This window comes from Suncus etruscus, chromosome 4 (assembly GCF_024139225.1).
Source record: "Suncus etruscus isolate mSunEtr1 chromosome 4, mSunEtr1.pri.cur, whole genome shotgun sequence".
Taxonomy (NCBI): domain Eukaryota; kingdom Metazoa; phylum Chordata; class Mammalia; order Eulipotyphla; family Soricidae; genus Suncus; species Suncus etruscus.
The window spans coordinates 161929099-161956343 of record NC_064851.1 but is presented as its reverse complement, the minus strand read 5'-3'; the positions used below and the strand labels follow the sequence as shown (position 1 = coordinate 161956343).

The window sequence follows — 27245 nt, the reverse complement described above, 5'->3', positions numbered from 1 at the left end:
TTAACACACAAAAATCAATGGCCTTTCTATATACCAATAGTAATAAGGATGAAATGGACATTAAGAAAACAACCCCATTCACAATAGTACCACACAAACTCAAATATCTTGGAATCAACTTGACTAAATATGTGAAGGACCTATACAAAGAAAACTATAAAACTCTGCTCCACGAAATAAGAGAGGACACACGGAAATGGAAACACATACCCTGCTCATGGATTGGCAGGATTAACATCATCAAAATGTCAATACTCCCCAAGGCATTATACAGATTTAATGCCATCCCTCTAAAGATACCCATGACATTCTTCAAAGAAGTGGATCAGAACTTTTGAAATTCATTTGGAACAATAAACACCCTCGAATAGCTAAAGCAATCATTGGGAAAAAGAATATGGGAGGAATTACTTTTCCCAACTTTAAACTGTACTACAAAGCAACAGTTATCAAAACAGCATGGTATTGGAATAAGGATAGGTCCTCAGATCAGTGGAATAGGCTTGAATACTCAGAAAATGTTCCCCAGAGATACAACCATCTAATTTTTGATAAAGGAGCAGGAAATCCTAAATGGAGCAGGGAAAGCCTCTTCAACAAGTGGTGTTGGCACAATTGGATAGCCACTTGCAAAAAATTAAACTTAGACCCCCAGCTAACATCATGTACAAAGGTAAAATCCAAATGGATTAAAGACCTCGATATCAGCCCCAAAACCATAAGATATATAGAACAGCACATAGGCAAAACACTCCAGGACATTACAGGCATCTTCAAGGAGGAAACTGCACTCTCCAAGCAAGTGAAAGCAGAGATTAACAGATGGGAATATATTAAGCTGAGAAGCTTCTGCACCTCAAAGGAAATAGTGCCCAGGATACAAGAGCCACCCACTGAGTGGGAGAAACTATTCACCCAATACCCATCAGATAAGGGGCTAATCTCCAAAATATACAAGGCACTGACAGAACTTTACAAGAAAAAACATCTAACCCCATCAAAAAATGGGGAGAAGAAATGAACAGACACTTTGACAAAGAAGAAATACGCATGGCCAAAAGACACATGAAAAAATGTTCCACATCACTAATCATCAGGGAGATGCAAATCAAAACAACGATGAGATACCACCTCACACCCCAGAGAATGGCACACATCACAAAGAATGAGAATAAACAGTGTTGGCGGGGATGTGGAGAGAAAGGAACTCTTATCCACTGCTGGTGGGAATGCTGTCTAGTTCAACCTTTATGGAAAGCGATATGGAGATTCCTCCAAAAACTGGAAATCGAGCTCCCATACGATCCAGCTATACCACTCCTAGGAATATACCCTAGGAACACAAAAATACAATACAAAAACCCCTTCCTTACACCTATATTCATTGCAGCTCTATTTACCATAGCAAGACTCTGGAAACAACCAAGATGCCCTTCAACAGACGAATGGCTAAAGAAACTGTGGTACATATACACAATGGAATATTATGCAGCTGTCAGGAGAGATGAAGTCATGAAATTTTCCTATACATGGATGTACATGGAATCTATTATGCTGAGTGAAATAAGTCAGAGAGTGAGAGAAAAACGCAGAATGGTCTCACTCATCTATGGGTTTTAAGAAAAATGAAAGACACCCTTGTAATAATAATTTTCAGACACAAAAGAGAAAAGAGCTGGAAGTTCCAGCTCACCTCAGGAAGCTCACCACAAAGAGTGATGAGTTTAGTTAGAGAAATAACTACATTTTGAACTGTCCTAATATTGAGAATGTATGAGGGAAATGTAGAGCCTGTTTAGGGTACAGGCGGGGGTTGGGTGGGGAGGAGGGAGATTTGAGACTTGGGTGATGGGAATGTTGCACTGGTGATGGGTGGTGTTCCTTTTATGACTGAAACCCAAACACAATCATGTATGTAATCAAGGTGTTTAAATAAAAAAAAATTAAAAAAAAAAAAAGAAAGAATGCTTTATTAATGCTTAGTAAGATCCCATGCAAAAGCAATTGGAGATTAAAACTCTATCCAAGAGTTCACATTCAATTCAACATTCACAATCTATAGTCTTTCAAAAAATGTTTAGATACTATCATTGAAGCTCAGCAAATATAAATAATGCTTGAAACCATGAAACAAAGTATGTATTTTCTTTCTTTTTTTTTTTTTTTTTTGTTTTTTGGGCCACACCCGGTGACGCTCAGGGGTTACTCCTGGCTATGCGCTCAGAAGTCGCTCCTGGCTTGGGGGACCATATGGGACGCCGGGGGATTGAACCGCGGTCCGTCCTAGGCTAGCGCAGGCAAGGCAGGCACCTTACCTCCAGCGCCACCGCCCGGCCCCTGTATTTTCTTTCTTAATCTCAATGCTGTTATCTCTTTTTTTCCCAAGTTCTTGGTATCTACAGATATTTTTTCAGAATGAAGTTGTGCTAATAACTCTTAGTTATTTTTCTTTAAAACATAATCACCTATACTGATGACTATAAGCCTTTCTATGTTTACTTAGATATATTCTGCAATAAAATTAGTCTGTTAATATGCATTTTAATGAAGTACGATTCTTCACACAGCCACATTTTCTTTATTACATGTTCATTACTTATAAAAGATAGTATACATGGCATCAACATACTAAACAAGAGCGAAGGTAAGTACTTATTTTACGTACCCAAAGTTTTTTGTGTGGTTTTGTTTGTTTGTTTGTTTGTTTTGGGCCACACCGGTGATGCTCAGGGGTTACTCCTGAGTATGAGCTCAGAAATTGCTCCTTGGAGGACTATATGGGACACCAGGGGATGGAAACACGGACTGTTCTAGGTTAGCACGTGCAAGGCAAATGCCCTACTGCTTGCGCCCCTGCTCTGGCCCCCATATACTCAAAGTTTTATTAATGCAACTAAAGCCAACAAGTGTAGGTTATTATGTTTATATACTTAATAATGGCTTGTTAAACTTTGCTTTATTGCAAACCATTAAATAGATAGTAGGTAGACATAGATAGCATAGTCTACCTTGGATTTGAATAAAGTTAAACTGCGTATTCATCTCAAATATATTGTATTTCTATTTGCTACGAAAGAACATAATACTCCTCTGATACCTATTATATGCTTATTCCTTGCTAACATAAATTTAATACATGTGTCACCCTCTATTATATTTTATCAAACCATTTGTTTTTAAGGTTCTTCTCCATATGCAAAACTTGAAATTAATCAAGTGGGAGAAGATGTTCTGTTGTCTGGTCATTGTGAGCATCACTAGAAGTGACTTTCTGAGTACAGCTTAGAAAACCCACAAACGAAAGGCAGTGGAAACATGGAATTCAGATAGAATTTCATTAAATGCTCATCTTAGTTATAACAAGTATTAGTCTCATTGGTGATGGGAATGTTGCACTGGTGATGGGTGGTGTTCTTTACATGACTGAAACCCAAACACAATCAGGTATGTAATCAAGGTGTTCAAATAAAAAAAAAGTATTAGTCTAAGTCATTTGCATAAATTATATGAAAGACTAAAACCTCTTCGAACAGATTTGAAGTCTAGACAACCAAGGTCAAGAGGCTGAGAGTTTTAGTATTAGGTAGGAGTCCAGTTTATAGGGATAGCTTCCTTCTCCGTCTATTTGGCCTTTTCTTGGTGCAGCTAGTTCCTTTTATAATGGTACTAATTCATCATAAAGCCTCCACCTCCATGATCTCAATGAATACTAATTGTCTGCCAAAGGCCTTACCTCCAATTCTCATCACATTGACATGTTTCAACATGTGAATCTTAGGATAAGAGAAAGATAAAAGTGCTTGACAGAAACTTACAGTAGCCCTGTTTTTTAACACTCTCCCTTTAAGCTTAATGTTCCCCTTTCATCATTGTAGCTATCACAACAGCCACCATAATTCTTAGATGATGTCTGTTGTTTATGTGATGCAGTGTGAATTACAGAATCTTTCTCACAACCTGTCTCTGATTCCCCTGGTGTTCTAATGTCATCTATTTTTGTCAAATCAAAATAGCCTTCTAATATGTCTTAATCTTTTTACAAATTCAATAAGGCCCAAACTGCTATGATTCTCCTAACTTTCTCAGAAAATTCCTTCTGGCATTATTATTTCTCTGTTTTGGGCTTATAATCACCCATTTTCAAAATCCTGAATTTCAGTTATCGTTGAAGTATTTCTATTTCATGCCAAATCAATTGATCACATTTACTATATGTCATTTCTTCTAAGTCTATTCACTGTTATCCCTTTGATAATATTATTTAGGCCAATATTATTGCTATGTTATCTTTGGTTTTCTATTTCCACTACTGACAGTCTCTCTCGAGGCTACTTGATGATACTATTTTATAGATTACCTTGTCTCATTTGCTTCCTATTAAGTTTATTAATTAATATTTCTTCATAATAAATACCAAGATCTGATATGGAAGTCATATGATAATGAATTTATTTTATTTTAAAAATCACTTTAAGTGAAAAAACAAAGTCATCTTTCTTGTCTTTTTTCCTTTTACGGGAATTCTTTCAGAACACCTCGCTGACTATCAGAATTGATAGGAATTTTAAGCAGAATTATTTGGCAAAATAATATGCAAATGAATATTCCATATGACCCTGCCTCATACTCACAATGTCTATTGACTTCTCCTGATGTACCAGCCATTAATTATATTCTCTAATAAGTACTATTATTACAGATATTCTTCTTCCACCCCTACAGTATGTAAAGCCCATCAATTATCAGTTTTGTTTGAAGCTGCTCTTTATTTGAATATAAAGTAAACTTAAATGTGCAATTACAAGTCATTACACGGAGGGTGTAATTTTATGATTATTTTTAAACATCTTAGCCACATTCTGAAATATACATTTTCATCCTGATGAAAAATACTACCGAGTCCCAAAATTCACTGCTTACCAGGCCATTGACGATCCCTCAAATATCTTTAAATCTGCTCCCTAAGCTCTCAAATTGTGTGAGTCATCGTGGAGACATGTTATCATTGTGCCTTTATTCAAATGCTTCATCTAACTCAATTACAAACGCTTTGACTATCTCTCAGATTCCGTAGAGAAAATGAGAGTTTAAATACTATGAAGCATACATTCAGTTATTTCGTTTTTCTGGCTTCCTCTACCTCCCTGCCTTCCAGCACTTAGCAATTTGCTTCAATTCGAGTACTATTTCTACCAGGTCTATGCCTATTTGACCAGTTCTGCTGTTGAAGGATTATCTCTGCCTGCTCATGCACTGTAGGCTAATGCCACTCTGGTCTCAAATCAAATATTTGACTTTGCATGCCATAATATTATGTAGAATGATCAAAGTAATTGTATGTTATCATTTTGAATCATAAGATAAATTCCAATAGGGGGAGAAAAGAACTCGGTAAGAAATTGTACGAATAAATGTGGTCTTTCTCCTTTCCCCTCTGAAAAACTTTTATAAAGCATAGTTTTTCTATAACATTGTTCAGAAATTGTCCAGAAATGACCATTATATCTTTGTTGTCAAAGAGTTTTGTGACACAGGTACCATTGTTGCAATGGAACAAAATGATAGAACATTTTCCACTCCAACCTGTTATGTGTATTCTTTCTCTCCCACATGGAATGTTGAAATTATTCTTTTGCACAAAAGCACCACTAGTTAGATATGTCTCAGTTTCATTTTCTAGGAAGATATAACCTAGGGGTTGAACTGAATTGGGACATTTCATTGTTCTTGTGGTCTGGTCTTAAAATCTGATAGAAAGTCAGGGCATATTTCCACCTTCAAGTACAAACACTCATTCTCTTGCCTGAAGTTCTCCTAATGGAACAATAGAGATTTTTCTGTTTTTCTAGTTCAGTTCTCTAAGTTTTGAGTTAATAGTGTCCATTTTTTTTCCAATAAATGCATTATTTTTAACATGACTTTTTTCCAAAAATAGTCTTTATTTCCTTTATGATTTCAATTTGACCCATTGATTATTCAATAATAAATTCTTTAATTTCTAATTATTTTGGTGTTTCACTCCATTTGTATTTATATTTCCATTTTCAGTACCTCATGATCTAAGTAGAGTTGATATATTTTTATAGTCTATATTTTTATGGAGATAAGTTAAATTTCCCAGTATGTGGTCTAAGGAGAGTTAATATGATTTCTATATTCTTGATTTTATGGAAATAAGTTTTGCTATCCAATATATAGCCTATCTTAGAGAAAGCCACATATATTAAGGATAAAAATGTAAACTTACATTGTGGGGGCTGAAGGATCCCACACATGTCTCCTGAGTCCATTTTGTCCTCCAAGGCCATACTTTCCTTATTGAGTTTTTGTCTTGATGATATATGCTGTGATGAAAAAAAAAGTGTTAAAATCTCCTACTACTACTGTGTTTTAGTCTTTCATGTTTTTCAGTAGTTGTTTTAAATAATGTGATGGACCATTGCTAGGAATATATGTACTTAGGTATGTGAGTCATTCTTGTTGTATGATCATTAAGAAATGACCACTAAAACATTCATTAAGAAATAACCATTTGTTATTAAAGCCTTGTTATACAAGTATATATATTTGTATTTATATATATATATATAATGTACATGATTCTGATTTACATATGACCATCTCATACTTTCAAAATAAAATTTGCTATAAAATTTTTCCAGCTTTTGACTTTGATTCTGTTTTTTCCCCTGACTGTTCAGGTGTGTTTCTTGTAGACAGCAGATTACTGAATTCAAGTTTCTGATCCATCCTGTCACTATGTGTCTCTTGAGTGGTGAGTATAATCAATTGACATTAGTGAGATGACAGAGACTATTGATCTTCTTTTATAAAAATTATTCTCTATTATGAGATTTAACTTGCTTTTTAAACATGTTCATTAATATTTCTTTCAAAACTTCTTTTAAAACTGTGAAATTCCTAAATTGTAGGTTGTTCATAAAATTTTGTATTATTCCTTCAAATCTAAGTAAAAATTTAATTTGGTAAATTACCCTTGATGAGGCATTATTATTTTCCAATATAACCTTCCTTTCTTTTCTGACTTACTGAGTCTTATTTGATCTGCTATCAATTACATGGTTTTCTTAATTTGTATTTGAGATTGCTCTGTTGTTTTAATGCTTGAGATATTGTCTTTGATTTTTGTCATTTTGATCACAATGTGTCTGAGGGTTTTCCTATTTGGGCTTTTCTTGACTAGATCAAGCTCTTCAGGTTCTTAAATCTTGGTACATGTACTCCTCAATTCTGAAAAAATATCATCAATGATCTTGTAATATTCTTTTTTGGTTCAATTTTTCTTTTATTCCTTGGAAACCTTAATGGTATTTTTATATATTATTTTTCTTGAACTCATGCTATAATGTGCTGTTCATTTCTTTATAGATTTTCTTCTATCTTATCTTAGTTTCTAAAAGTTTCCTTTGTTTAGTCTTGAGGTTTACTTTTATTTTACTTAGCAAATTTCAATCTATTATTGAATCCTACTATTGAGTGCATTATTTCACCTCCTATACTCTTAATTATGTCACTTTTGATTGTAACTTCTCATTTCTGCTCTCATACTACTACTGAACCATATTTTCTTTGAGTTCATTAAACATCCATGTCAGGTTGGCCCTAAGGACTAAAACTAAGAGGTAATAGTTGTAATGCTGGCTATAGTTATAACTCTGGTATAGACTTTTGGGCTATTATCTTCTCACCTTGAGCTTGGTGGGCTTGTATGCAGCTTCCCTATCATTCCTGTGATTATGTAGAATTAATTTTGAAGCTTACTTCAGTGAGAGTACTCTTAGGCTGACTTATTCTCTAAAGGGGTATTTGGGGTACCCCAGAATTTCAGATTTTTCTTCACATATTGATATTTTATGTAGACAATATTCTGGCAGAGGAGGGTGAAGATAGAATTCCATATATTAATGTAACATGATGGTTCCATTTTACAGTTTTGAGATCCCTATTGTTTTGTTCAAAATCTAGCTTTTGGTGGGGGGAAATCAAGTTACACAAAGTCAATCTTTTGAAAAAGAAGGTAAAAAATTAAATTACAAAAATTATAAATTATATAAATTATAAACTAAAAATTAAAAAAAATATAAAAATATAAATAATAAAAATTTAAAAAGATGGCTGCATATTTTCCCTAACTCTAACTCTGACCATCATGAAATTAAGTATGTGTGTCTTCATACCTTAGTAAATCTAGGTTATCAGTGTAAATGTAAAATTGTACCCAACATTCCAAAATACTCTAGTTAAGATTTGATAAACTTTTTTCTGCTAAAGGTCAGAGAATGATTTTTATTTTATTTTTATTTATTTACTTATTTATTTTTGTTTTGGGGGGCCACACCCAGTGACCCTCAGAAGTTACTCCTGACTATGTGCTCAGAAATTGTCTCTAGCTTGAAGAACCATTTGATACACTGGGGGACCCTGCACCACCTCTCCAGCCCCAGAGAATGATTTTAAACAGAAAACTGTTTGCCTTAATTTATGGATAATTTTGATACAGAATATAACAGAATTCTTTAATAATTCCTCTGTTTTTATACCTAGTATATATCATTAGAAGTGGATAAACTATGTTCTTCAGTGTTTCCGTATTTTTCTCTTTTCACCACAAAATGATTATAGACTGCATAAAAATACATTTTTTTATTTTGCAAAAAAAGTGAGATGCAACCATCATGTAAAATTTTCCTTTATTTTCCACTTAAAAAGTGTGCCAGTATTACTGAACAAGACCAGACTCTGAAAATTCTGTATGGAAATGTGCTCTAATCAAACTTATCTTTTTAACACCCTACGGGACTGGAATACAAGCTAAAATTTAGACTAATAATGTCCAAGTGGTGTCTGTCTGCTTCATTCTGATAATAAGTTGGTGAAGGTAAAGATAAGACTACGTTAGTACTCCCTGCAGTGAGATGAAGCACATTGCCCTGTGGATAACGTCTTTTGTCTAATTTTGTTTTGCTTTCTGAAAACTATGGTGTGTGTTTGCATGTGTGTATCTCTGTGGTGTGTGCCGTGTATGTGTGTGTGTGTTGAACTGAATTGTCAATTTGTACAATTGAGTCCTGGGAAAATAGAACCAATGCAGTTAAGTACACATATATGATTATCCAGGTCTGGCTATCCACCCCTGCCAACTTGTTCCCTCATATCCATTGCCTAGGTGCTTGTATGTACAAATGAATGTGCATGCATGTGATTGAATGCTACACAAGTATGCAAAAAAAGACAAATGGAACTGCTTATAATATATATTGTTCTTGTATTCCAGCATTTTCTTTCTTTTTCTGTCTTTTAAAGGGAAAAAAATATGTCACTTGTTACATTAGTCACTTGTTTGTCACTCAATGATTCTAACGTTTCTAGAAAGTCCTGAAAGTACAATTAATTACTCAACTTGAAATTCTTATTACTCTTTTTAATAAGAATTCATAATAATATATTCATCTTGGAAGAACTTGCCATTTGACACCATTTTGACACCTTTTCTTGCCAGTGCTTCAGGCAAGAATGTGATATCTTACTAAAAGAGAGTTAAAGGAGGATAGAAGAAAAAGAATCCATAGAGCCTAACCTAATTTTCTACTTTATTTGGAACAGACATCATAAAGCTCAATAATCATGGCCATTTGGTTTTATTTAATGATAATGTGAAGTAAAAAACAATGTAAGAACTGAAAAGAACTGTTGCAATTTAAACAACTCTCAAATGTAATATAATAGAATGATGGTGGGTGTAATTAACACCTTTTCTTGAATTGCAAATTATTTGAGTTTGTTATAGAAACCCCAGCCTATCCCTTCATTTGCATCTTCCAAACCATACAACATGTTCATGATAACCTTTCTATAAAAAGAAATTATTTTTAATAAAAACAAATTTAATTTTGGGATCAGGGCAATTGAACTTGCTATTTCTTCAGCATCAGATAATTTAGATACCACTTTGGAAAATAATTATGAGAGCTGCTTGCCAAACAACCAATGCATTTTTTAGAATAAAATGCCAATATCTGATGATGCAGGCTTCTAAGATGCTCTTTAGCTTAGCTTAGGTAATATTATTAAAGCAAGTAACCAGCTTAACTAGAAGCCTGGGTAAAGGAGACTCACTGTAAGAACTTTCATACTTTTATGTGGGAGACAATGAGTGTTCTCATCTTAAAATCTGCTAGATAATTGGGCACAGAGCGATAGTGCGGCGGTAGGGCATTTGCCTTGTATGTGGCTGACCCCTGACGGACCTGGGTTCGATACCCAGGGTCCCATATGGTCCCCCAAGTCAGGAGCAATTTTTGAGTGCAGAGCCAGGAGTAACCCCTGAGTATTACCGGGTGTGGCTCAAAACGAACAAACAAAAAAAATCTGGGAAATGATTGAGACTGTCTTTCTTTTTTTTCTAGGTCATCTACTGGACAAAAATATGAAACGTTTACTTTATGTAGGAACTAAGAAGAAATTCTCAAACATCAAACACCCTTTTTCTTTTAAAAGTCAGTTACGTATTCAGTAGGGAAACACTCCACTGGGGGAAGAGGGAAGCTTTGAGCTAGAGGAGAAGGTGGTGCTGAAACAGTAAAGTGTTTATGATTGAAACATAAACAAGGGCTGTAAACTATAATGCAAAACATTATTAAAAAATACTGCAATACCTCTCATAGAAGAAGATTGGTGTGTGGGTAGGTTTTATTAATGAAAGGAAGTGGACACTGGTGAAGGAATTGGTGTTGAAACATTTTATGCCTGGAATTCAATAATGAAAAGCTGTAATTATGTTTATATTTTAAACACAGTTAAAATAAAAAGGGCAGCAAATAATATTTAGAGACTACTTGCCTTCAGTCACAACTACCCACTCTTTGCCCTGTACATAAATAACTATTTGCAAGGTGTAAATGAATTAACTCCAATCGTGTGTTTCAATTAATGTTTATTCAAAAAGAAATGTGCAGCAGTCTAGACCACTTGTCTTTGTATTAGAACATCTGACAAGTTAGTCCAATTCCTTAAGAAAATGAGAAATAATCCACTATTTACATTTACTCTCCTTTTCCCGGGTTTAATATCCAAACAATAGAACACTGAAATAAATTTGGGGTTTGTTACTGAGTCTGAGCTTAGGACTCAGAAGTGGAATTACATGCTGAGAAATCATATGGGTAGCTGAGGATTTGAACCTATGTATAAGGCATGCACTTCAGATATGGTTTAATGTTGTCAATTGCTTTAGAAGGGAATTACTCCTACTATTTTTTTCCTGTAAGTGCAACAATTTACAATCTATCAGTATTGCTTCAAATGGTAAGTTTATCTTTAGAAAAGAAAAATAGAGTATTGTGAGGCAGTGAATGGATGCTTGTAGGGAGAATTGAGCTTTATATATTGCATTCTTTTGGTTAAAGATAAGTTGGTACAATTATTAGTGACAATAGTACTTGTTGCAGCAACTAAATTAAAATGTTGGAGTAAATTTAAATAAAAATAAAAAGACAATATATGTGGGCTCTTGAGATAAACACATTAATAAATGAGAAGCAAGAAGAAATGCTAGAGGATTGAAAGTGCTATGGAAGGTATAGAATTAGATATTTGGGTGGGGGCACAACCAGTGGTGCTCAGGGGTTATTCATGACTCGCCTTCAAAACTTACTTCTGGCATGCTCTGACAACCATAATATGGAATATCTGGGATTAAACCCTAGTATGCATTTTGCAAGACAAAATGCTTCCTGCTGTGTTATTGTTCTGGCCCCAGAATTAGATATCTTAACAAGTTAAATGCATTTAACTCTTATTTCTGACATATCCTAACCATAAGATAGGAGTGTTTTGTTGTGATGATTTATAAAAATAGAGTTTAATAGTCTTTACTTTTGTGAGGGATGATCTATATGCAAGTGAGTTTAGGATTTACTCTTGGCTCTGTATCAGGGCTCACTCCTAAAGGTGATTGTGGAAATATATGTGGTTCTAGTGATTAAAACTGACCGCTGAATGCAAGAAAAGTGCAGTAGAACTCTGGACTATCTCTTCAACCCCTAGAATTATTATTTTTTATCTCTCTATTTAAGCACCATTACTACAAACATGTTTGTAGTTGGGTTTCAGTCATAAAAGGAACACCTTGCTTCACCAGTGTTAAACTTGTGGGTAGCATAGTGAAAAAAGTGGTTCAAAATCATTTACTACTAATGGATAGTTAATACATGACTGAAGGGGGGGTGGGGAAAAATACATGACTGAAGTTATAGAACAGTTGTCCGAGCTTTGATCTTATATTTCTCATTTTTAGCTTTCACAGTTTTTATTTTTATAATTTTAACATTTAAAATACTTAAATATAACCTTTATTTCTAAGGACATAAAAAGTCTTTATTTCATTGGGGTTTTTTTTTTTCTGCCTTTTATTTTTTTAACTTGAACACTATCAGGGACACAGTAAGTCATAACAATTTGAGGTATTACTGAGAAATTAAACAAAATCTTTCATCTTTTTTTTCAACTTTTCTGAAAGCACCATTTTGGGACAGATGGAAAATTGATGAGAAAAATCAACATGTGAGCCCAGCAAAAATGTGACAACAATGATTTTAGTCTGAGAAAATTTGTACTGTTTCTATGGAATCAGAAGAATGTAACTATGCAAGAAAAAGCATGAAGTGAAGGGATAAATTGGTGAAGATTATGTTAATGGAAAATCATATTTTTAGGAAGCAGGATTTTAATTTTATTGCGTGCCTCTGAATTTTCTTTTCTGGTTCAAATTTTAACCATGTGTTAGTCCATTTCATCTACACAATCTTAAAATATATGTTTAAGAAAAATATACAAGTTTTATATAACCTCTTTTAATTGTTTCATTTACAAGTAAGTCATGTGTATTTATTATTGTATTCCCAATAATAAAAGACTTTAGCAAAATAAAATTTTGATAGTGACATTATCTATATTATTTACATATTCAGAATTATTTTTTAGTAAAGCAAGATTTTTTTGCTTTATTATTTTGGGGCCATTTCCATCGGGGATCACAGATCACTCCCAGGTTAGGCTCAGGGACCTGTTCCAGGGGTCAAAGTGGAAAAGCAAGCGATCTAAACTACATGTTTGAGGGAGAACATGAACTTGAACATCAACCCCTCAAATGCTATTTTGTTGCTCAAAAGTATAGATTTTAGGCCCAAGATGGCACTAAAAGAGAATGAGTCTTAGAACTGTCATTGCAAAACAGATATACAAGTGTGTAATACTAATGTATATTTCATATTTTTATTGAAATAAAATCATTGTTTTCTCATAATTTAAGATTAAGGTATGCATCAGCATGTATGGACTACATTAAGTTTTCTGCTATTTTTGTCTTTTTCACCTTTTCAGACAAATGATGTAGTGTTATTTTTTCATATGTACTAGGATATTTGTTTGTTTGTTTGTTTCTTTTATTATGCAGAAAGTTCTAGACTGATGTGCAGTGCCATTGTGTCCACTTATGCTTTTATTTTTCTATGCTATTGGGTTGTGTTTCAACACTCTTTGATCATTATTTCAAGGAGAATATTGTCAATATTTTCTTTCCATATGTTATATTTTTTGGTCTTACATCCAAGTCCTTAATCCAGTCTTGAGTTCAATTCATTCGTGTTATTAGATAATGATCTATTTTTTTTTCCTTTTGCGATGCCTAATTTCCCAACATCTTACCATCTAAGATGCCTTCTCTTTCTTGATTGGAAAGCAATTGTCATTTTTTTTTTTGATAAAAATAAAGATAGTTTCATTTATTATATATTCCCTATTATAATTTTTTTTTCGGGTCGACACCCTGGCAATGCTTCAGGGGTTACTCCTACTATAGGGCTCCAAATATCGCTCTTGGCAGGTTCAGGGGACAATATGGGATGCTGGGATTCGAACCACCATCCTCTGCATGCAAGGCAAACACCTTACTTCCATGCTATCTCTTCCATACACACACACCCATTACCATTTGTTACCATCTTTTTTTTTTTTTTGGTTCTTGGGCCACACCTGTTTGACGCTCAGGGTTACTCCTGGCTATGTGCTCAGAAATTGCTCCTGGCTTGGGGGGACCATGTGGGATGCTGGGGGATCAAACCGCAGTCCATCCTACACTAGCGCTTGCAAGGCAGACACCTTACCTCTAGCGCCACCTCTCCGGCCCCCATTTGTTACTATCTTAAACATGAATTTTAAAATAAAATGTCCTGACATTTTATGTATATATACACATATATATTTGTATATATGTATATACCATATATACTATGGTAGAAAAACGATACTTTTTATGGAGTGTAGTTTACACGACTGTATATATTTTAAGGCTACAATTTCGTACCTCTTAAAATAATATATTACCATACCTCATTACCAAATATCCACAACCACGGACTCTTTTTTTGTTTTTTGGCCACCACGGCCCGGTGCTCAGGGCGTTACTTCTGGCTGCCTGCTCCAGAAATAGCTCCTGGCAGGCACGGGGGATCATATGGTTCACCGGATTTGAACCAACCATCTTTTGGTCCTGGATTGGCTGCTTGCAAGGCAAACGCCGGCTGTGCTATCTCTCCGGCGCCTCGACAACACAGACTTTTGATCTCTTGAACACTTCTTTTTCGACTTATATCCAGCTGTTCTCCAGGGTTTAACTCTGTCTTTATGCTCAGGGTAATTCCTGGACATATGAATCACTAGTAATCATACTGGTAATCCAACTAGGGGTCAGCCTATGCAAAGCCTTTCCCTCTGCACTATGCCTCTAGTCCTTTTTGTATTTATTTTGTTCTGTATGCATTTCTATAGAAAGTAAGTTTTTTAATTGAAAACCCTTGATATACAGCATTAAGAAGTAAGTTATGTTTGAATTTTCATCATATAATGTACACAGCCTTCACCAGTGCACATTTCCCACAATTAGTGACCCCAGTTTTTCTTGTGCCTTCTCTCCTGTTCTCTTCCCTCACTGTTGCATTTTCTTATTCTCTCTCTCTCCATTTTATTTATTTATACGTTGTGTTTTGCAATCTTGTTATTAAAGGGGTAGCATGCATATATCCCTTTATCTACTTTCTTCACCCTGTATTTGGTCCAAAGTGATTAATTCCAACTACAATGTCATAGTAGCTTCACTGCCCTAACATTATTTCCCTGCTCTTTGTGGCAAGATTCATACCGTGGGCTAGTCCTCATTTCTATAGTTTCTGGATATTATTTTACTATCATTTTATATATCCCCCAGATTAGTGTGATCATTTTATGTCTATTCCTCTCAAAATCATTCTGCTCAATATAGAGCCCTCCATATCCATCCATGCATAAGCAAATTTTATGACTTCATTTTTTTCTAATAGTGTATAGCTTCCATGTATATGTTCCACAGTTTCTTTATCCACTCATTTATTCTTGGGAATTTGAGTTGTGTTTAGAGTGTGGTTATCATAAATAGTGATTAAATGAACATAGGGATGCAGCAGGCTTTTCTGCATTGTGGGTTTATTTTTTTGGTCCTAGACTATATTCATAAGAGTAATAATTTTGGATCATATCAAAGTTCAATTTCTAGGGGGCAGAGAGATAGCTTGGAGGTAGGGCATTTGCCTTGCATGCAGAAGGAAGGTGGTTTGAATCCTGGCATCCATATGGTCCCCTGAGCATGCCAGGAGTGATTTCTGAGTGTAGAGCCAGAAGTAACTCCTGAGTGCTGCTGGGTGTGAACCAAAAACAAACAAACAAAAAAACACAAAAAAAAACCAACAAAAAAAAACCCTCAATTTTTTTGAGAAATATCTATATTATTTTCCAGAATAGTGTGGGCAGTCAACATTCCCACCAGCAGTAAAAGATCCTTTTCTTGACCAATTTGATTCACCTTTCTTTCTGAGTCCACAGTCTAAGCAAAGTTGTTTTTCTTTTCTTGCTTTATACTTTTATATCCCACATAAGTTGATATCATTTGGTGGGTTTTTTTAAATTAAGGTGTATCTTCCAATTCTATCAATGTTGCTACAAAAGTCAAGGCTTTTTAAAATATGAAATAATATTCTCTGTATATATGTATATATAAACTGTATTTTGTTTACACAACCATTTGTCATGTGGTGCTTGGCTTGTTTACCATTCTTGTTCTTTATCAGTAATGATCTCAATGAAAGCAGGTCTATTTCAATTCCAAATAGATTCCTTAGTCTTTTTTACACTATTTGAAAAATACTACTGGGATTTTGCTAGAGATTGATGCAAAATTTAAAAACATTACTTTTGATCAGATTATATAAAGATTAATTTATTCTTATAATCCAGATGTATATTTAGGACAATATGTAAGAGGATAACATTATATTATAAAAGATAGTACATGTTATCTAAAATTTTATTAATATCTTATCATATTTTTATTTGCTTTATATTTATCTTGAAAAAAGTAAGTAAGTATTTTTGACAAGAAATGGTTTGAAACTTAACAGCTAAGATTTGTTATGTCAGGTGATTTTATTTCTTCTCATTTCTCATACGATATGGTTCAACATTTCATGCTATGTGAAATTATGTTGTTTTACCTCTTAAATAAATTTAATTAATTTTGCAGTAGAAATGCCAAAAATGATTATGATTTTCCACATTGTATGCTATTCTTGACTTTTTTGAATGCAGTCAATTCATATTTTGGTGAAAGCTAAATATACTTTAAAATATATTTAAATCTATATTTGGCTACATCAGTTGAGTAATTACAGCCAAATAGGTTATTATAGAACATTTGTTTTATCGTGTGCTGGCTCAAATCACACTAAATTTGCTTTTACTATTGAACTGATCATGAACATAGGTCTGACAAAGGATAAACCTATATTTAAATTTTATCTTTAAATGTACACTTTGGAAAGTTATAAAACAGAGGAAGAGCTTGTCCAAGCAGCTCATGGAATTATTCTTTAGAGAGAAAAGACTAATGACTTTAGGAAACACTTTTGATATCTTCTTAGCTCACCTTAGTTCACCTCTGAGTTATTACTAGGCAGTTAAAAGTTTAGAATATGAGGGGCAGGAGAAAAACATAGCAGTAGGGCATATTCCTTGCACTCAGCAGATCCTTGCTTTAAATCCTGACATCCCGTGCCTGTCAGGAGCGATTTCTAAATGCAGAGCCAGGAGTAACCTCTGGGAGTCAATATGTATGACAAACCCCTCCCCCAAAAAAAAAGTTTAGGATGTGCCTTTTTGCATTAGCTGCTGATTATTCTGCTCCTTTGCCTGAAATCTATCTTTCAGAGCTTAAGTTTAAATGGTAATGGTTCCAAGAACAGATGGCTATGGAATAATAGCCTACAATTTAATTAATAATGACTAATATGGAAGCAAGGAAACTTTTAGGTAGATTTGGTTGTAATGACCAATCTGACAGCATATTTCTTGTCAAAAACTTCAAAAAATTAGGGCCGGAGCGGTAGCACAGCAGTAGGGCATTTGCCTTGTACAGGGTCAATCCAAGACGGACCTTGGTTTGATCCTCAGCATCGCATATGGTCCCCCGAGTCATGAGTGATTTCTGAGCATATAGCCAGGAGTAACACCTGAGAAGCACAGGGTGTGGCCCAAAAAGCAAAACAAAACAAAACAAAAACATGCAAAAAATTAAATAATATCAAGACAAAAATAATGAATGCTACTTCTAATAGCTGAAAATGAAAGTCGTAAGGGCAATCATTACTAAGAGGCCTAGCTCTTCTTTCCTCCCTCCCTTTAATCAAGCTAGTCAATTCTTCAAAGTCTTTTTCTAAAGCTAGAAAACATTGTGGCACCATTGAAAGATATAAGCTTCCTGAGAGAAGTTCATCTTACCAATTCGTTACTGTCATAAGAGAGACAGAGTTAGACAGTAGATTTAATAAATAAGAAGAAAATCATGTACCCTACATATAATTGACACTGATAATTATTAAGATCTAAGGACTTGATAGATATTGTAGAAGAGTTCTAAACTCTGTCTAGAAACTAGGAATAACTGATGCTTCTTGGTATTTCAAAAATGGGACCTTACACCCTGAATATTGATTTAATGACCTGGCACAGGCCTCAGAAGAATGGGCATCCTCCATTCACCCCTGAACCAGGGAAGCCATCTGCGAAACATCCAAGGTTTTTTATAACAACACCTGGAAGCAATCCTCTACCAGGGAAGACCCTACCACGGCTCTGACATCGACCTGCTCAAAAGAGACTTCCCTTAACACTGAGAAGACTTGACAACCACAACGACCTGCTTACAGGACAGGGTTCTCTGCATTGCCCTTTAATTGTGAGGTGAAACGAGAGGACGCTCTGTACCATCCTGACTGCAATGTAGGATATGCAGATTCCAGAATCTTTAATACAGAAACATGATACCAACAACAGAGACTGGGTGAAAAATAAAAGTGTATTGGCACTACAGACAATGACCTGGATTGGACAAACTAGTTTGCCTGGAGCCTAGATTTGGTCTTATGTCGGGAAACTTCAGGGGTAGCGTCTCCTTGTATTTAGGCCAAGGCTTTTTCTTTCCATGTCCCTCATATTTTGGTGGGCCTATGCAAACAATAATTGCCACTCTAACACCGTTTTTACTGTGCTCCTTTCACTCTAATCCTTAAGAAAAACAACCCACTTAAACTTTTGAGGTTAACTTAAACTAATATGCCTGTGCATGGAAATGTAGAAAGTACTTTGCCTTCAATGTTTAAGGAGTTACATAAGTTTTATGTCTTTAGATTTCTCTGTGTGCTGCTAAGAAATATTATATGTACTACAATCTGGGGACTTGAGGGACAAAGTAATTGTACATGGGTTCTGTTTTATTTTTCTTAATGTTCTTTGGCTAAAAGTTCAAAGTTCAGATATCAGCAAGGGGATTTCTGAGAATTCTGTTTATGGGTGATTGTCCTTTCACTGTAACTTTACCTTGTCCTCTTTCTTTGTATTTTTGTTCTCATAATTAAAAATAAAAATTAATAAAAAAAATCAACTGAAACTAGCAAATGTGCAGTTGCAACATTCCAAGGTAAGGAGGGACTCACACTTTCCAGACTTATTACATCTCGGCTGTTTGCTTAACAAGCAGCCTAGATTAGAAGTACTGATAAAGAAAATAAATCTGGAAGAGGCAATAAAGTATGTGAATAAATATCCATTACTGTCTTGGAAATTCTTAAATCTTTTAAGTCCATAGTCTATTATTTACTCCTTAGTGTTGTTTTTAAATATATATATTTTGGTTGGAAAATATCTTATCATCGAAAAGATGCAGTGTGGGACATGGATGGATTTCTTTAATATAGTGAGCGAATGGCTTACTTATTGTCTATGCTATATCCTCTTAATTTATTTCTAAAGTAATTTAAACCAATATTTGAAAAAATTCCTATCAGTGTTTTCCTATATCAAGCAGAAATAAGATGCATTTTTCTACTTCACAATTTCATGCTTTACCAACTGCTTTTAACCCATGAGCAGAACCACTCAGAAGTGCTTGTTCATCAATCTAGGGGAATGCTTAACAATTCTAACTCATTAGGTTCAGTACTCTGGCCTACAGAAAGCACATTTCTATCTTCAACAGTCCATAATGATGTTGCAAATACAAAGTTCATGAAAATTCCTTTGGCTTTTCTATCTTCTTTCTCTTTTTCCATTTCCTTATTTATTCTCCTTTGGCATTTTACCCTACTTACATCAACGACTAGTTTTCAGCACCAGTGTTTGATATCTAGATTAAGGAATTCAAGTGAAGACTATATTTCTATGTTATACTAACTGCTTTAAAAAAATAAGTCCTATCCCCTATACAAAATTTTGTTTCAGAAATGCACACAAAAATTTGTACCATATGTTGAGCCTGTATCTAAGAAAGAACAGAAATTTAGACTCATTCAGAGATGATTTTATCTCGCTGCCAAATCCTTGAGTCAGTTTCTTGACAAAATCATTTGATTTTCCCAAACATTTTGTGTGTGCCTCACATAATTGGCTTCCAAAGAAACTGTTTTATCTTTGCTGAAGAAAGTATTCTTTAGAAATGCCCATACATTTCAGTCAAGAGATAAAATCGATCCCAATTTTAACATTTTAAAGAAACCAATTTAATGGCGTTTCTTGCATAATTACTTTAATTTTTGTATTGAAAATTCTTGGCATCTTGCTTCTTAGCAAGTCTGCTAAGGATATTTCAAAAACTGAGTCATTAAACTCTCTTGGAATAATCAAGTATTCTTCGGACTGGCCTAGTCACAAGAAAATTTCACCCAGTTCATTCAGGTATTTCAAGAGCATGAATATATGATCAAAGCAGGACTAACCAGAAATTTTTTTAAAAAGTCCTGCCTTGATTTGATCTGAGGGTGAATAATATAGTTCAGAATCAAATAACATGTTTGTCTATAACTAAAAGAGTGCTGAAGCCTGGCAGGAAAGAATTTCTATAAATACAATGAAATAAAATCCCAATATATTATATTTTTATAATGTAAATATTTTATATTATTAGTATTGGGTGGAATTTCCCATTATTCTCTACTTTCAAACATTAAATAAAACCCAAAGCAAGAAGAACAGTTTTCCTTTCATTTCCTGTTAGAGGGGAATGTTTGTGGGATATATTCCTGATATATATTTTTACTTTGTATCTGGTTAAGTCATTTGTAGAGTTACTCTTGATTTTCAGGATGCATATTTTATTGAGTCAGCTTATATATTTCCATCTTTCTTTTTCTCCTTCCTTTCTTTTTTCATTTTTCCTTCCTTTCTTTGTTCTTTCTTTCCTTCTTTCCTTTCTTCCTTCTCACACTAAATTCTGCCATATAAAAAAATGTCAGGTCTAACTTTCCTACTCTACACTATTTCTTATTTATTAAACTCTTCTCTATTGAATTCCAGGTTATGTGTTTGTGATACTTTATCTGTCATTTTACTACAAGTAACTATTTCATTTATGAAATATAGTAAACATTATTTGGAAGTATCTAATATATTCATAGAGATGATTATCAATATATCAATAGTATTAAAATGTAGATTTAATGTATTTTTAGAGAAGATAATGAATTTAACATTTACTTGAAATATTATATATTATAAATGAAGCTTTCTCTTAGGTACTTTTTCATGACTGAAATGTTTCGTACTTTGACATATATATTAAAAGCACCGTCTCACTTCAATGCATAAAAATACTCAATATTGATTTTATGTTTATAAACTGTGCCTATTAAAATGAATACACTTGTTATACGTTTTTTGTAAATTTAACTATTTTCTTGAACATTATCATTTGATTTTACAGAGATTTCTATAAACATAGTTTATATCCTTAGTCTTTTTTTTAGTTTTTTTTTTCTTGTTTGGTTTTTTTTTGGGGGGGGCACACTCTTATATTCTCTGGGGTTACTACTCCTGGCTATGTGCCCCCAAATGGCTCCTGGCTCAGGGGACCACATGGAATGCCAGGGATTGTACCACGTTTAGTCCTGGATCGGCCTTGTGCAAGGCAAATGCCCTACCACTGTGCTATTGCTCTGGCCCCATATATCTTTAGCCTTTTTATTTGTTTCTCATGAACTTTGACAAAACATTCCTTGGTCTTGTGACACATTCTTTTTCTCCCAATCTTTTTTTTTTTGTTCTGTTTTGTTTTGTTTTGGGGGACACACCCGGCAGTGCTCAGGGGTTACTCCTGGCTTTCTGTGCAGAAATAGCTCCTGGCAGGCACAGGGGGACCATATGGGACACCGGGATTCGAACCAACCACCTTTGGTCCTGGATCGGCTGCTTGCAAGGCAAATGCCGCTGTGCTATCTCTCTGGGTCCTTTTCTCCCAATCTTAATTAATCTGATGCTTGGTTAGGTCAAAAGATAACTCTGTTAGAGTGGATATGGCTGTAATAATGACATCACTGGGGTCATTTGAGGAAATGAAAGATATGAAGTCATTGTCTAATAGTGAAATAATCTAGATATAATGCTAAATCTACTTTGGTTGATAAGAAAAATCCTGAATTATAATAAATATTGAATACTAACATTGAAATATCAGTGTCATCACTTCTCTTTCTGAAAATATCATTATAGAGCAGCTTTTTGTTTTGTTTTTGTTTTGTTTTGGCCACACCCAGCAGTGCTCAGGGGTTACTCCTGGCTTTGCACTCAAATATGCTCCTGGCAGGGGGACTTCGAGGTGGGTGCTGGGGAGGAGTTTAAAGGGGACACCAGGCTTTCCCTAACCCCCACCCTGCTCAAGAGGGAGGGTCTAGGTGAGGGTGGTGAACTTCCGGGCTTCCAGCTCTTTAAGAATCTCTTCCCTTTCTGGGAGCCGGGGAGCTTTTGCCAACAAGGGCAATGGCAGGCCACCATGCCAAAGGCCTTTCTACCAAGCTTAGGGGGACTGTGAGGCTTGGGCCACCCCAGTAGCCTTCCATCTCCTTCCTCCCAGACTCCAGGGGCATCCCTGGGCGCATGCCCAAGGAGCCATTGAGGTGGGTGCAGGGGAGGAATTCAAAGGGGACCCCAAGATTTCCCCAAACCCCACCTTACTCAAGAGGGAGGGTCTTGGTGGGGGTGGTAAACTTCCAGGCTTTCAGCTCTTTAAGGATGTCTTTTCTTTCTGGGAGCCAGGGAGCTTTTCCAGCTATCCTAGACATTTCCAAAATAATACAAAATATGTATTTATTTTCGTACTTAGAAATATTAAATTGATCATGCTTCTCTTCATTCTTTGCCTTTCTGCATGATTATTGTAGAAAATAACATTTCTAATTTCCTCTCAAAGTTCAATGCTAAAAAAAATCTTTATATTTTTACTTATAGTGTTTTTCCCATATGATTACATCAATAGATATAAAGAGTATTTGACATGATCTAGCACCCATGATGATAAAAATCTCAAATATAGGGGTCGGCTTGGTGGTGCTAGAGGTAAGGTGTCTGCCTTGCCAGTGCTAGCCTAGGACAGACTGTGGTTTGATTCCCCGGCATCCCATATGGTCCTCCAAGCCAGGAGTGACTTCTGAGCGCATAGCCAGGAGTAACCCTTGAGCGTCACTGGGTATGGCCCAAAAACCATAAAAACAAAACAAACAAAAAAAACCCCTCAAATATATGGGAATTAAAGGAACTTTCCTCAATATAGCAAAGACATTGACCACAAACTCATTATAAATATTATATTCAATGGAGGAAAAACTAAAATACTTTCCTCTAAAATCTGGTACAAGACATGATTGCCCTCTCTCACCACTTCTATTCAATATAATTGACATAGCAATTAGAAAAAAAAAGATATTAAGGGTATCTTGATATTAAAGGCAGAATGTAAGCTCTCACTGTTTGCATATATTTTGATATACTATATTTAGAAAATTCTAAAATATACACAAAAATGCTTCTAGAAATAATAGATTTATATGGCAAAGTGGATAGGCTGCAAAATTAATATGGAAAAGTCCATGGATTTTCTATATACAAATAATTAAAGAGAAGAAAGAGATATTATATTCAAAGAGCAATTATATTCAAAATAATACCTCAGAAAATAATGGACCTTGGAGTCACTTAACTAAAGAGGTGAAAGACATATAAAAAGAAAACTACAAAACACTGCTTCAAGAAGTAAAATGGGACACAAAAAAATAGAAACATATACCCTGCTCATAGATTGGGAGGATTAACATTATTAAAAAGGCAATACATCCCAAAGCACAGTACAGATTTAATGAACTCTTTATAAGAATATACATTATGTTTTTGAAAGAATTGTAACTAACACTTGATATTCAATTGGAACAATAAATGCTCAAGAATAACTAAAGCAATCTTTGGTAAAAAGATTGGAGTAATTATCTTCCCTTTAAACTGTACTATAAACAATATTCTTTAAAAACAGCATGGTACTGGAATAAAGAGACACTCACATCAATGAAATAATCTTGAAATTCAGAGATGGAGGCACAGGTATACAATCAATAAATCTTTGATAAATGAGCAAGAAATATAAAGTGAAGCAAGAAAAGCCTCTTCAACAATAAGTGTTAGGAAAACAGCTCAGCTACATGAAATAAAATGAGCTAAGACTTCTCTTTAGTGCCATATACAAAGGTCAAATCAAAATAGATTTTTAACATCAAAGGTAATAGTTAATAGGATACAAAGGCATGCACAGATTGTTGATAGACTATTCACCAACTATTTTAACTATTTAACTATTTTAGGGTTACCAGCTAAGAGATACAAGACTCTGCTAGAACTCAGCAGGAAACAAACATCTAACCCCATCCAAAAAAGGGAAGGAGAATTGAACAGACATTTTTTCAAAGAAGAAATACAGATGGCCAAAAGGCACTTGAAAAATGCTCCAAAACACTAATCAGGGAGATGCAAATTAAAACAAAAATGAGATATCATCTCATACCACAGAGACTGTCAGACATCACAAAGAACAAGAACAACCAGTACCGATATAGATGTGGGTGGAAAGGAGTCTTATTACTGCTGATGGGAATGCAGACTGGTCTAGTAATTTTGGAAAACAATGTGGAAATTCCTCAAAAATTTTGAGCTTCCATATGATCCAGCAGTACCACTCATAAGAACCCAAAAATACAATACAGAAAAGCATTCTGCACTCCTATGTTCCTCATAACACTATTTACAAGAGCCAGAAACGTGAGACAATCCAAGTGCCTGATAATAAATAGTAAATAAAGAAGTTGTTTTACATCTATAGAATGGAAGAAAGACTATAATCTACTAAGAAAAATTAATGAATTTTACTTATATATAGTTAGACATGGAGAGTATTCATTGTGATAAATAAAATTAGCCATAGGTAGAGTAATAGATATAGGATAACCACATATATTTGTGAGATATAAGATGAAAATCATGGCATGGTAATAATATTCAGAGACAATAAAGACGAGTATCACTGGGACCTCTCGATAGTAGAAAGCTCACTGCAAAAAGTAGAGCAGTGCAGTTAGAGAAGAGAAGGGACCACTATGACACTGGTAGTTAAAATGATCACTCTGGAAAAGAACTGATTGCTGAAAAGAAATAAAGTAATGTGCATGATACCTCTTTATTAACAATAATTCAAGCCACAGTGTCTTACCCCAGAGGCAGGCGGTGGGGAGGATTGTGGGAAAGAAACTGGGGACATTGTGACAGGAAATGTCACGGGTGAAGGGTGGAGTACATTGTAAGACTGAAATTTAATCATTATCAACTTTGAAAGCATTGTATTTAAATAAAAGGAAAAAGTGAAATATGGTTTGACATTAAATATTTTAAAATATCTTTATGCGCTGTAGTTTGTAAACTGTTAATGTAGGGTTTTGTTCATTAAAAAAATTTCCAGCTCTACAACTTCTACTAGAGTACTTCATTCCACCATCTTTCCAGTGCCCTCTCTGCACTTCCATGGTAAATTTTCTACTGACCACAGTTTATGGTTTATATTACCTTTGAAGGAATGTTACTTCCCTACTATGTTTCTTTATATAAAAGGGTTGTTCTTCTGTCTTTCTTTTCTCTGACTAACTTCACACAGCATGATACCCTCCAGATTTCTTTACAAAGTAGAAGAAAAAAAAAGTTGGACTTATTGGTTGGACATTCCTGCCAACTGTAAATGAGTTTCTTTTTATTCCCACAACCACACCAACAGGTTATTTTTGTTCTTTGTGACGAGTGCCAGTCTCACTGATGTAAGATATTATATCATTATTGTTTTGATTTATATTTCACTAATAAAATGTTACAGAGCATTTTTAATAATCTTTTGGCCATATATATATTTCCTTTGAGAAAGTTTCTGTTCATCTCTTTGCTGTTCTTTGATGGATTTGATATTTTTGTTCTTGTAAAGTTCTAACAATGGTTTGCATGTTAATCCCTTATTAAATAAAGGATGTAAACATGTATTTCCTTCTCTGTGAGGTGTCCTTTATCTTCCATAGTTCTTATTTAATGTAGTCTCAATTGGTCATGTTCACCTGGGTTTGCTTGACTAATAGCAGAACATCATTGAAGTTGCCTCTAGATTCATTGCCACAAAGTTCTATTTGTGTGTTTTTCTCAAAATCATCTATATTTTTAGAGTTAAAAAAAGCTTATTAAAAATAGATATTATCATTATATAATAAAAGCAAGAGATAAGAAATGGGGGAAGGGATTTATTTTTACTTGAAGTGAATGTGCTCAGAACTGAATTTACTAACTATAGCTCCTTCTCTTAATATTTTCTAATACTAATTTGAGATTTTTTTCTTGATTGTTTGAAAGTACATTATATATTACATTAATAATAACACTCAAAATGTTAATTAAAACTGATTACGTGTCACTAAATATCATTAAGTTCCCAATTATGTCTTGCAAATAGGCTAATACATATTTCATTTTTCATAAAAATTCTTAAATTAATAAGCTATATATTTAAGTATATTATCTTGTTTTTTTGAATGGTGCAATCTATTCTTCAAAGTTAAAATAAGATACCTCAAATCCTATTTTCTAGTATTTAACTGTATTTTAATAAAAATAATTCAAATTACTCAAATTACTCATGAAATTGTCATTAAATACAACAGTTTAAAAATTATAAAACTATTTTTCTTTTGGAATTTTAAATCAATCTTATTGCAATTGTATTATCATTGACATTATGTTTTAAAACACTTGTGGTTTTTATTATGTAAATTTGAGCAAATCTTGTCTAATTGTTTGTATTTGTTTCTTTTTAAAATAATATTGTTTACTTTCAACTTTGTAATAGTAACTTTGTTGGTTTCTTTGCCATTCTTTGCTATTGCAAAGCATAAAAACTTCCATTTATAAAAAAGTAGTTTTTAATTGTTGCCAATCTAATTAAAGCTTAACACAAAACAGGATTTGAACTGGGATCTGTCCTATGTTGGCCTGCAAGGCAAATGCCTTACCGCTGTGCTATTACTCAGCCCCATACTAACTTTCATTGTTATTGTTCTTATTTACATTTTATATAAATATGTGCATCTTCTTCATTTTTTCATCTTTTGAGAGTTTAAGTTGTTTCCGATTTTTGGCTTTAGTGAATCTTGTAACAATGAGCATGGAACCACCTAGATATTTCTTTGGATTTTATGTTATTTGGATAAATGCATATAAATACCTGTCAGAGATACTAGATCAAGTGA

The 27245-nt window shown here is 34.2% G+C and overlaps 1 long non-coding RNA gene across 1 annotated transcript in view; it reads right to left on the bottom strand.

Annotated features, from left to right (window-relative positions):
- LOC126006085 (uncharacterized) overlaps positions 1–27245 on the bottom strand; it is a 1493032-nt gene that overhangs the window by 484781 nt on the left and 981006 nt on the right. The window contains exon 2 of the long non-coding RNA XR_007494836.1: positions 18353–18407. This is a non-coding gene — a long non-coding RNA (uncharacterized LOC126006085). The remainder of the gene's footprint in view (positions 1–18352; positions 18408–27245) is intronic.